We start from the raw sequence: 13,327 nt of genomic DNA, 5'->3' as shown, positions 1-13,327 counted from the left end.
TGTGGAGTTTACACCTTCTTCCCATGTCTGCTTGGGTTTCCTTCGGGTGCTCCAGTTTCCGACCACAGTCCAAAGATGGGCGGGTTAAGTTAATTGGCCGCACTAAATTACCCCTTAGTGTCCAAAAATGTGCAGGTTAGGTGGATTGCCCATGTTAAATGACTCCTTAGTGTCCAAAGATGTGTAGTTTAGATGGATTATCCATGTTAAATGTGTGAGGTTATGGAGATGGAGGAAAGGGCCTGGGTAAGGTAGTCTGTCAGAGAGAGTCAGTGCAGATCAAAGGGCCGAATGGCCACCTTCTACACTGTCGGAATTCTATGATTCTATTCTTTTCTCCAAATAAAATAATTTCATCTATAAATGTGCTTTTTCATAGCTTTACCTCTATGACCCTAACTCTGCAGTGATTGTTCTCTGAGAACTCATCAAAGTCTTTGTACAGGTGGGTATCCAAATTGCCCAAAATCTAGGCTCACCAGTAATTAAAGTCATTCTTTCAATGTACAGCAGCTTCCCTTCAGCTATTGACCTCTCGTCAATTGTATATTTTGCATCCATATTATTTTCCTTTGCTAATGGACACTTTGTGTACATGTTTGGTATTATAATTCCAATATGTCTGCAACAGTCATGAGTCACAAGGAATCATCTGACTTTCCTTTCTCCATCTATGTCGTTTCCCTGGATCTTCCCGTCCATATGTTTGTCACCTGACCACGATTTCCTGCTGCAGTCACTTTGGAAAAATTACAAGTGCTCCTTCAAATGGCATCACGGTGGCACAGTGGTTAGCACGGCTGCCTCACAGCGCCAGGGACCTGGGTTCAAACCTGGACTTAGGTCACTGTCTGTGCGGAGTCTGCACATTCTCCCTGTGTCTATGTGGGTTTCCTCCGGGTGCTCCTGTTTCTTCCCACAGCCCAAAGATGTATGGGTTAGATGGATTGGCCGTGCTAAATTGCCCCTTAGTGTAGGGGGGATTAGTAAGGTAAATATTTGGGGTTACAAGGATAAGGCCTGGGTGGGATTGTTGTTGGTGCAGACTCGATGGGCTGAATGGCCTCCTTCTGTGTGGTGGGGATTCCATGATTCTATGAAATCATTGATAGGCACAGGTGCCCCTCCAAAAAAAGACCCAAGCAGTGTTGAAAGAGAGAGTTTTCCTCCTTTAGTTTCGGCTTGTAATTGGCAAGCCCATTTTTCAATTAGCTCATCATTGTGTAACTCTCTGCCCATGTCTTTTGTGTGGAATTTGATCACTTGCCTTTTCAGGATCATCCACAGGTTTTGTTAGCGCCACCTCAAAGAATTGGTGACCTAATGCTTTTCTGCTAACATTTCCTGTGCATCTATCTGCGCATTCTTCAGATCAGGTTCAGCAGTGCTCTGCTGTTCCCCAGCATCCATCCTGGTCAACGCCTCACCTATTCTATAACTAAAATATTTATAATCCTCTCTCTGATCCACACTCTATCACATACTTCCTGTTTCCTGTATAATTTTCCTCCCTGTATGAATCACCTTGACTCTCTGAGGGTTACTTTAGTGTGAGGCAATGATGTAAAATCTCAATGTCCAAATCAGTCCAAACTGAGTTGGCGATCAGGTTATTTCTTGGTAACACTGTTGATGTGGCCTTGCATTGCTTTGCTGATGAGGTGAACATGATCTTATTGTTGTTGCCTCTTATTTGGTGTATTTGAATCCAGAAAGTGTTGGCTGACGATATCCAATAGGAGAAATCAAGAATCTATATTTAACTGATTGGTGAGAAGATTCACACTGGGACAGTAGGGGGAGCACTTTTGAGACGAGGCTCTGGGCACGGTCTATTTGGAGTGTGTGATGTGCGGGAGTTACTAAAACTGACACGTGTTCAAAACACAGGGAAATGTTTCAATTTCTCCAGCCTGAAATCACTTTACTTGAAAAGTTTCAAAATTGGGCAAAAAAATGTTTTAAAAGATAAAGCAACTTGCTCATAGAGAGCTGTTGTTATACTTAATGCAAAGGGGAGGTGGTGGCTGAGGGGTATTATCACTAGACTATTAGTCCAGGAAACTTACCTGATGTTCTGTGGACCTGGGTTCGAATCCCACTACAGCAATTGGTGGAATTTGAACTCAATTTAAAAAAAAATTTGGAATTAAGAATCGACTGATGACCTTGAAACCGTTGTCGTGGAAAACCCATCTGGTTTATTAATGTCCTTTAGGAAGGAAATCTGCTGGTCTGGCCTAGCTATGACTCCAGAGTCATAGCAATGTGGTTGACTCACAACAAGGGCAACTAGGGATGGGCAATAAATGCTGGCCAGCCAGCAACACCCATGTCCCACGAATGACGAAAAAACAATGAGAGATTTTGGTTTGGTTTTATCAATTGGCTCAATGGCTTTTGTGTTGTTCAGTATAACTCAGCAACGCATGTCTGCTTCCTGTTCCAACTGATGTAGGATTTTGGCCTTGAGAATGGTGAGCAATAAAAAAAATCACTAAAGCAAAACAGTCAAGGAAATGGCTGAAATGCGTCCGTCCGTTAGCCAAGGACCTGCCTTAGATAGAATACACTTGAATGAATGAAGCAATAAAAAAATTCTGTTTCCAGATTTCACAAGAGACAATAAATATTTATTGTACAAAGGAGTAGAACAATAGGGAAGGTAATTAACTGGTCTCCTATGCCCTACTACTGCCGCCAGCGGGAATGCAGAATTTGATTTTGATTTTGATTTGGTTTGATTTACTATTGTCACATGTGTTAGTGTACAGTGATAAGTATTGATTCTTGCGCACTATACAGACAAAGCACACCGTTCTTAGAGAAGGAAAGGAGAGAGTGCAGAAGGTAGTGTTACAGTCACAGCCAGGGTGTAGAGAAAGATCAACTTAATGCGAGGTATGTCCATTCAAAAGTCTGATGGCAGCAGGGAAGAAGCTGTTCTTGTGTCAGACTTCTGTATCTTTTTCATGATGGAAGAAGATGGAAGAGAGAATGTCCAGGGTGTGTGGGGGCCTTTAATTCTGCTGGCTGCTTTGCCAAGGCAGTGGGAAGTGTAGACAGAGTCAGTGGATGGGAGGCTGGTTTGCATGGTAGACTGGGCTACGTTCATGACCTTTTGTAATTCCTTGCGGTCTTGGGCATGACAGGAGCCATCCCAAGCTGTGATTCAACCAGAAAGAATGCTTTCTATGGCGCATCTGTAAAAGTTGGTGAGAGAGTTTGGCGCTCAGCCAAACCTGCATTCACGGCAGTGGGACTGGATAATTCTGTCCCTGAGCAAGGTCGTTTATAATTCCGAAGGGATTTAATGCCAGCCCAATGTTATCAATAAATTCAGCAGCAATTTCACTAATGCATGCATTGGTTGCTCCTCTAGCTTGTGGATTGGAAGTCATAAGAACATAAGAAATAGGAGCAGGAGTAGGCCATCTAGCCCTTCGAGCCTGCCCCGCCGTTCAATGAGATCATGGCTGATCTGAAAGTGGATCAGTTCCACTTTCCCGCTTTCTCCCCATAACCCTTAATTCCCTTATCGATCAGAAATCTATCTACCCGTGACTTAAACATATTCAATGAGGTAGCCTCCACCACTTCAATGGGCAGAGAATTCCAGAGATTCACCACCCTCTGAGAGAAGAAGTTCCTCCTCAACTCTGTTCTAAACTGACCCCACCTTATTTTGAGGCTGTGCCCTTGAGTTCTTGTTTCCTTTCTAAGTGGAAAGAATCTCTCTGCCTCTATCTTATCCAGCCCCTTCATTATCTGATATGTCTCTATAAGATCACTCCTCATCCTTCTAAACTCCAACGAGTACAGGCCCAGTCTACTTAATCTCTCCTCATAAGCTAACCCCCTCATCTCCGGTATCAGCCTGGTGAACCTTCTCTGTACTCCCTCCAAGGACAATATATCCTTCCGCAAGTGCGGTGACCAAAACTGCACACAGTACTCCAGCTGCAGCCTCACCAGTGCCCTGTCCAGTTGCAGCAAGACCTCCCTGCTTTTATATTCTATCCCCCTCGCGATGTCAGTTTGTTGGGGGGGGTGCTGCTATTGATAGACCCCCGTGTGAGGCACCAATAAAAAAGCCCACCGCTCTCCACACAAAGCACGCATCAGATTATCAACGCTGATTGGATGAAATCCTGGAGCTTTGATCACATGACCGCCCACCGCTAGTCACCTGACTCATCAAACAGCATTTTCTCCTCAACTCTGATATTTTCATAACCAGTGAGGACGTCACTTTTGACGTCCTGTATTACTAGTAACGTGTTGGTTCATCTATGTTCCCCGTGGCTTCCAAGATATTCCTGGAGGATTGGCAAACACCGAGCGACAGAATGGTTCATAATAAAAACAGACAATGCTGGATAAGTGCAGCAGGTCTGGCGGTAATTTTGGGGAGAAACTGAGGCTGGAATTCTCCGACGGGGGAAGATGCAAAATTTAATGGAGCAGCGAAAAGTCCATTGTATTTAATTGGGAGCTTCCAGTCCCGCCCAATGGGGAACTGGAAAATCCCGCCCATTAACTCTGCTTCTCCAGGGGTTTCCTAGTAGCCTGGAGACTGGGGGGGGGGTTGGGTGCATAAAATGGGAAACCCCGAACAGAGGCAGGACTGGAAGATTCTGCTGCCATCCAATGGCGGGCCAACTCTGCCACTGAGGAATAATTTAAAGTTTATTTATTAGTGCCACAAGTGGGCTCACATTAACACTGCAATGAAGTTACTGTGAAAACCCCCTCGTCGCCAACTCTGGCGCCTGTTCGGGTACACTGCGGGAGAATTTAGCACGGCCAGTGCACCTAACCAGCACGTCTTTCAGACTGTGGGAGGAAACCAGAGCACCTGGAGGAAACCCAGGCAGACACGGGGAGAATGTGCAAACTCCACACAGACAGTGACCCGAGACGGGAGTTGAACCCAGGTCCCTGGCATTGTGAGGCAGCAGTGCCAACCACTGTGCCACAGAAGTTTAATGGCACAATCGCCATGCATACAACAGAGCCAAATACAGACTGTAGTTTGAATGGCACAATCTCTGATAAATAACATTGTGGCAAATGTGAATTTATTTATTATTTATTTTATTAAATTTTGCTCAATAAAGGCTAAAGTAAATGGGTTTTAAAATGCCTTTGATCTGAAGAAAAGTTTAATCAATAACTGAGTATTCTTGGAATAAACAAGGTAATAAGGAAGATGAATTATTTATTTAAAGGTTTGGAAGTTTCCCTACTTAAGCACCACCCTGACCAAACATCTCACTACATCAATAGAGTACGGAAACAGAAAATGCTGGAAATCTTGGCAGCTCACCAGCAACTGTGGAGTGAGAAATAGTTCAAATTTCAGCTTGAAGATTCTTCGTCACGACTTCTCATCAAAGGTCGTCAATCTGAACATTCGCCAGAAACCTCCGACCTCACCCCCACCCCCCCCCACTCCCCCTACCCCCGTCTGCTGGGATTCTCCAGTCCCGCTGCAGTGAGTGGACTTTTGGCCGGCAGCGGGATGGGAATGAGCGAGATCGGAGAATCCCATCCACTGCGCGGGATTTTGGCGTCCCGTCGACCGCAGGAATCGTCATGGAGCTGGGGGTTGGGGGGAAGAACGGAAAATTTTACGAATCAGCAAAAGGCCCACTGCGGAACTGGAAAATCTCGCCCACTAACAGTTTCCCTCTCCACAAACATGCTGCATCGAATGGAGTTTTGGCTAAGCGCCAAATTCTCCGTTCTCCTCTTCCTGCACAAGATTGCCACATTTTATATATCAAATAATTTTTAAAACTCTTTGATGAATGACCCTGTCTGAGAAATTGTTGGGTTTTTGCCTCTATGTATGTGTGTAATTAAGAAAGAACTTACATTGATCGTAGAATCCCGACAGTACAGAAGGAGACCATTCGGCCTATCAAATCTGTACCGATTACAATCCCACCCAGGCCCTATCCCCGTGCGTTTACCCTAGCCAGTGCCCCTGACAGTGAGGGACAATTCAGCATGGCCAGTCCACCTAACCCGCTTATCTTTGGAGTGTGGGAGGAAACCACAGCGCCCGGAGGAAATCCACACAGACACGGGGAGAACATGCAAACTCTACACAGACAGTGACCCAAGGCTGGAATCGAACTAAGTCCCTGGCGCTATGAGGCAGCAGTGCTAACCACCGTGTGCTACAGTGCTCCCGATACTATAATACTATATCTGTATATCTACATTTATATGTATCTATATATATATCTACATTTATAATACTAAATCCCTCAATAACATTACTACTAAGTTTAAATTCAGTGAACTTATGTCCCCAAAGCAGCATTTAGACCCCAGTTACGATGGCAGATTTTTGCACCATTTTGTTAGGTTCTTCCAAAAGAAATGTCCTTGGGATTAATGCCGGCTCCGATTAACGCAGGCAGCCTCTCATCACCTCAGCATGGTCACCATTGGGATGCCGCATTTAAAAACTGCCCCAGTGTTCACCAGCCTTCTTGGTCCATGGTTATTCTTAACTGCAACAGAGTCTACCTCCAGGTTCACCAACATCTTGCGGAGCAGACTGCTGGTGGACTCGCTGTCCACCCTATCTAACCCTCTGATCATCTTGTATGCCTCAATTAGGCCACCTCGTAACCTTCTTCTCTCCAATGAAATTAACCTCAAGTCCCTCAGCCTTTCCTCATAAGACCTTCCCACCATACCAGGCAACATCCTGGTAAACCTCCTCTGCACCCTTTCCAATACCTCCACATCTTTCCTATAATGCGTCTCGGTGGGATCTGGTTTTTAAGAGGCCTCGGGGGTTACCTCACTCTCTCTGATCCACAGCACAGTGGAGACAGGAAAATCCCACGGTGCTGGCACTCAGGGGATTGCTGGAGGCCAAGAACCTGCTGAGACCCAGCCAGCTGATGTGCTTCTGGGCTGGGTATTGCATCAATTACTGGAGCTGCAAAGGCAAAGTCAGAAACGACGGGAGGTGATGCCAGCTACACTTCTCGGATTGAAAGGCAGAACGGAGGAGTCCTCCCACCTCCTGCCCGATGCGATACTGCAACCAGGTCAACATGGCGAGGGTGGCAGCTGCAGTGCATGGTGGGAAACTTCACTGGTAGGGGGAGGGGACAATCTCAGAGACACTTCCTGCCAACACAAAATGTGATTCAGGGAGTGGTAAATATCATTAGGCTGTTATTCTAGAAGCCCAGCTAATGTTCTGGGGACCCAAGTGTGAATCCCGGCAGATGGTGGAATATGAATACAATAAAAAAATCTGGAATTAAGAATCTACTGATGACCATGAGGCCATTGTCAATTGTCGGAAAAACCCATCTGGTTCACTAATGTTCTTTAGGGAAGGAAATCTGTCGTCCTTACTTGTCTGGCCTGCACGTGACTCCACAGCAATGTGGTTGACTCTCAATTGCCCTCTGAAATGGCCTAGCAAACCAGTTGTATCAATTGCTACAACACCCCCTTCTCAAGGACAATTAGGGATGGGCAGTAAACGTTGGCCCGCCAGGGACACCCATGTCCCAGAATGAACAAAGACCAATGAGATTTTCCATTCCCATCAGCAATTCCACCCAATAAGAACGGAACGTTGTGACCCAATGGAACCATTTATCGTGCCTGCCTCTTCCCATCAACGTCCTGGGAGACTCTTCACTCCCCTCCTGACTGAAACCCAAAAATGCTGTCTCTTCAGAGACGCAAAAATCAAGAGAAACGGTGAACTGAGGAAAATCCCTGGGAACTTCACCTGCAACACTCTAAGGCAATCAAGGAAAATTCTGGAACAATCCATCTTCACATCACTCATTCCAGCCACCACATTCAGGAAACAAACCATTCATAACTGGAACGACCTCAAAATCTTATAAATTTCCCCGGGGGAGAGCTGAAAGATTCACTCAGTGTGGAGAACAATATCTTCCTGTGAAAAGAAATACACCCTAATCAAGTTCTTTGCCTGTTTGTGTTACCGGCATAACCACAAATCCCATCGTAAATACTTCAAAGTTCTGGACTTCATCCAATCCAATCTTTATTGTATAGCTGCCCATAAACTCAATAAGCCAGTAATGCAAAGTTAAAGCTTATTTGCTTTGCCTATTACCATCTCACACTGTGTATTTCCTTCACAAGAGATTAACCAGTATCGCAGATCTCTTTCCTGATCGAGTTCTTTTCATGGATACCCAACACAGTGCTGGCGCAGTGGCAATGTGCTTAGCACTACTGCCTCATGGTGCCAGGGTCCTGGGTTCAATTCTGGCCTCGGGTCACTGTGTGGAGTTTGCACATTCTCCCCATGTCTGTGTGGGTTTCCTCCGGTTGCTTTGGTTTTCTCCCACACTCCAACGATGTGTGGGTTAGGTTGATTGGCCATGCTAAATTGCTGCTTGGTGTCAGGGGGATTAGCAGGGTAAATAGAGAGGGGTAGGGACTGGGTGGGATTGTTGTCAGTATCGGCTTGATGGGCCGAATGGTGTCCTTCTGCACTGTAGATTTTATGTGTCTGGAGTCTCCTAACTCTGTGTCCATGTTAAATGACAAATGGGTCCATTTGTAGAATTTATTGAAACACCGTGCCTCTTAAGACCAGACTGGTAAGACTAAAGTTGCAAACTTTGCTTTTTAATGTATAATGAGTGTCACGGTGACACAGTGGTTAGCACTGCTGCCTCACAGCATCAGGGACCCAGGTTCAATTCTGGCTTCGGGTGACTGTGTGGAGTTTGCACATTCTCCCCCTGTCTGCGTGGGTTTCCTCCAATTTCGTCTCACACACCTCAGATGTGTGGGTTAGGTTGACAGGCCATGTTAAATTGCCTTTTAGTGTCGGGGGACTAGTGAGGTAAATACAGAGATAGGGTAGGATTGTTGTCGGCACAGGATTAATGGGCTGAATGGCCATATTCTGCACTGCAGGGATTTTATGATTCTATGAAAGTGCTTACCTCAGTTTCAGATCTCATCCTACGGACCACACTCCCATCATTAATGGACTGTGTTATCAGCCAAGACTATGTGCTAAGATCAAAGCTCCAGTCCCAAAACCCCTTGCCTGTCAGTAGTAACAGGATGTACACTCCATCCAGCAAACGCACACCTAAGTATGATTTTGTGTTCATCTGTATCTTCTGCTCAATCCTGCAATTTAGACTGTATATTTTAAACCCCATCGAGCCTGTACCGATCACAATCCCACCCACCCCAACTCGCTTAATCTGCTAATTCCCCTGGCACCAGAGTCAATTTGGCATGGCCAATCAACCCAAACCACACATCTTTGGACTATGGGAGAAAACTGGAGCACCCGGAGGAAACTCGTGTAGACACGGGGAGAATGTGCAAACTCCCCAAAGTGACCCAAGGCCGGAATTGAACCCAGGTGCCTGGCGCTGTGAGGCTTCCGTGCTAACCACTGTGCCACTGTGCCACCATTCTGAGATAGTTTTGAGAAAGTGCTTGCGAAATCCAAGTATAGCATTAATAAATTGCTACATTCCTGTCAAAAACATCCCGGATAATGATCTCCTTCAACCACAATGAATTCCAGAATGTGGGCCTAACTTATAATTATCTAGGTACAACCCAAAGAAAGCTGGATGCAGTAAATTAACCAGTTGGACAATGTAACAATCAGCTGTGAGCAAGTTCCTGCATGGAGAGCTTGAGCGATCTCGGAATGCACAAAGACACATGTCACACATGACATATTGGTGCCACATCGAAAACATCAGCGAGCGTCGATCAACATTCTCTGCACGCTGCCGAGAACATAGCAGTAAGGAAAACTGACTTGTTGGGACTTGACAGAGAGCTTTGAGGAAGAGAACATTGTACATTTTAAGGAAAAAGAAATTACTCATTTAGTGAAATTCACAGGAATGTGGGAGGAAGCACAGAAGTGAGTTTAGTTTAGATTGGTCTAGCAAAGGGCAAGCAGAGACACTGTGGATCAAATGGCCACGTTCTGTGCTGTATATTTAAAATGGCACTATTACCGCATGTGACGTTACAAATGTTTCTCCCCTTCTGACCAAACGATATACATCTCCTAAAACAATTAGAAACCTTATAAATACCCTGTGCATTTTGTCAGTGCTACTGCAACAATACCCTTTCACTAACAATTTCTAAATTAAAGTGTATGTTTTCAAAATGAATTGCAAAGGAGGCAGTGCTTCTGTTAAGCTGTCACGGCTGCACGATTGTGCTTGCTTACAAAATACAACAAAAGGAACTCGCAACAAATGCCAAAAGCTACAGTCAGGACTCGATAAGGTGATTATATTTAAATGAAACCTTACACGTGTGTCTCTAAGTTTCCCTTTTTTGGGAAAATGCCACTCTTTGTCCATAAGGAAGTCCCTGCCTTTTGACTCACTAGCCTCTACCAAAATTTCCCAGACGTTATCCCTTGTCAATAATTAGTTCTCAGTAGCGACCAATGTATTTGCAAACCATTTATCAACTGGACTTCAAACCTACTGAAGCATAACTTTCAACTATTGAAAGTTTGACTGACAGGAATATTGAGGTAAGCTACTTCCTCTTGCTTATGCGCAGCTTTTAAAAAGTGCTCCACATTTTTGTCCCAAGATTAGGAATCTCCATAAACTGTCACATTCTCCTGTTAGACCACACCATCCCTATTTCAACCTCTGCGATATATTTAATTAGTTAACATTTTAATGCACACGTCATTTTAAATTCTAATAACTAATTAGTTTATCTAGCTTAACTTGGGGGCAGCACAGTAGTTAGCGCTGCTGCCTCACAGCACCAGACATCCAGGTTCGATTCCCTGGCTTGGGTCAGTGTCAGTGCAGGGTCTGCAGGTTCTCCCTGTGTCTGCGTGGGTTTCCTCCGGCTGCCCTGGTTTCCTCCCACAGTCCAAAAGACTGTGCTGGTTAGGCGCATTGGCCATGCAAAATTTTCCCTCAGCGTCCCCAAACAGGTGCCAGAGTGTGGCGACTAGGGGATTTTCACAGTAACTTCATTGCAGTGTTAATGTAAGCGTACTTGTGACACTAATAAATAAACTTAAAACTCAACTTATAAACTCATTTAAACAATGAAAGGAGCTTTAAACAAGTTCAAGGTAAGCGGAGAGCTGGGGGGGCGGTGGGCAAGGTTCAATACAAATATGCGGGGGAAATATGTATTGTACAGAGGGTGGGTGGGGGCTGGGAATGCACTACCAAGCAAGGTGGTTGAGGCAGACATGCAAGGATCATTTAAGAGTTATCTAGATAGCCACATAAACGGACTGGGAATAGAGGGATACAAACGGATGGTCTAGTTAGGAATACATGATCGGTACAGGCTTGGAGGGCCGAAGGGCCTGTTCCTGTGCTGTCTTGTTCTTTGAGTTATTTCTGAGCTTTAGTGAAAGAGGGTAAAGAGCAGAAAAGCAACGTTGTACTAAAGCTACTGATGTACCTGCTGCTCGATTCTTATTGGGCTCTGGTTCTGCTGCCTTTATCTCCTCAACCCAGACCCAGGGAGAGAAATCGTGCTTCCAGGTCCCTTATTCCTGTCCACACACAACCACTTTATCTCTCTCCCTTAATCACGCATGATATATAACCCCCCCACTTTCCAGATTCACCAAGCAAATGCAGTGCTCGTTTGGGTAAACGGACTGCAGCACAGCAGTTAGCTCTGCTGCGTCACAGTGCTGTAGGTGGTGCAGAAATAAACAGGAATTGTGTTATTGTTTGAATTCCATGACGATAAATAGATTCGTGCATCAAGTAATTTGACAAAATTTCATTAACGAAAATTTGGAAATGTTGGTTGGCATTGTACACTGAAAAAGACATGGCTCTTGTGAGTTAGGTTTCAAATAGCACTTCGAAATGCACCATGAAAGTAATATCACACTTCTAAGAGGATGCAGTTGTGAAACAGAGAGAGACTGTGTCTGAAGAGAGGGAACAATGTACAGCGCCATTTACAATGGGGGCCAGGAACGAAAGTCTTGGGAAATGGAGTTGAGTAGGGGTGAAGTGAGAGAATGCACGAGGGGAAATGGGAGAGAAATTTCAGGACTAGGGCAGAAAGGAGTCGAGGGAACAGTTTGACTCACTCAGTGAAGATAAGGAGCACTGATAGTTGAGCAGGTCTGACAGCATCTGTGGAGAGAGAAACAGGGCTAACGTTTCGAGTCTAAGCGACCAGGACACTGATAAAGAGTCATCCAGCCTCAAAACGTTGGCTCCATTCTCTCTCCACAGATGTTGTCAGACCAGCTGAGATTTTCCAGCATTTTCTGTTTTTGATTCAGGTTCCAGCAACTGCGCTATTTTGCCCTTAATGTTTATTTATTAGTGTCACAAGCGGGCTTACATTAAAACTGCAATGAAAATCCCCTCATTGCCACGCTCCGGCACCTGTTTGAATACACCGAGGGAGAATTTAGCATGGCCGATACTTTATCTGAAGACCTTTTAGGTAAAATGAAATGGCCAGCAGTTTACACATCAGCCGCCTTGACAGTAAACCAGCACATCTTTTGGACTGTCTGAAAACCAGAGGAAACCAAAGCACCTGGGGGAAACCCACGCAGACACGGGGAGAATGTGCAAACTCCACCCAGTGACCCAAGCCAGGAATCAAACCCAGGTCCCGGTGCTGTGAGGCAGCAGTGCTCACCACTGTGCCACCATGCTGTCCCACATTTACCGTTCTGAGTTTCACTTGTTAGACTTTGTAAAAATGTCAGTTAAGTTGGTCCTAAACTCTTGCCTCCAGAAGGTTTCCCACCATTGACATTAAGCTGACTGGTCTGCCATTGCTGGGTGCTTCCTCCTCTTTTTGAACAAATGGGTAAGATTTGCAATCCTGTCTGGCACCTTCCCAATATCCCAGGAAGATTAGAGCCAGAGTTACTCAAAATATTATCTTTAAAAACTGGTTTTAAGTTGTTGGAACTTTCTCTACAAGATGTCTCTCGCTTGCTGCTTGGTATTTTTGATCAGTCAAGTGTGACCAGACACAGGTTCGATACTGGCCTCGGGTCACTGTCTGTGTGGAGTCTGCACGTTCTCCCTGTATCTCTATTCCTCCCACAGTCCAATGATGTGCAGGTTAGGTGGATTGGCCATGCTAAGTTGACCATTAGTGTCAGGGGGATTAGGAGGGTAAATATGTGGAGTTACAGGGATAGGATCTGGATGGGATCATTGTCGGTGCAGGCTCTGTGGGCCGAATGGCCTCCTTCTGCACTGTAGATTCTATAATTCTAGTCATCACAGTTGTGTATCAAATTTTTGCTGTAACTATGTTTGAGAGAAAA

Source organism: Carcharhinus amblyrhynchos, chromosome 18 (genome assembly GCF_965287045.1).
Source record: "Carcharhinus amblyrhynchos chromosome 18, sCarAmb.v2.hapA, whole genome shotgun sequence".
Taxonomy (NCBI): Eukaryota; Metazoa; Chordata; class Chondrichthyes; order Carcharhiniformes; family Carcharhinidae; genus Carcharhinus; species Carcharhinus amblyrhynchos.
The sequence above is the reverse complement of the archived record's forward strand: the minus strand, read 5'-3'. Positions refer to the sequence as shown.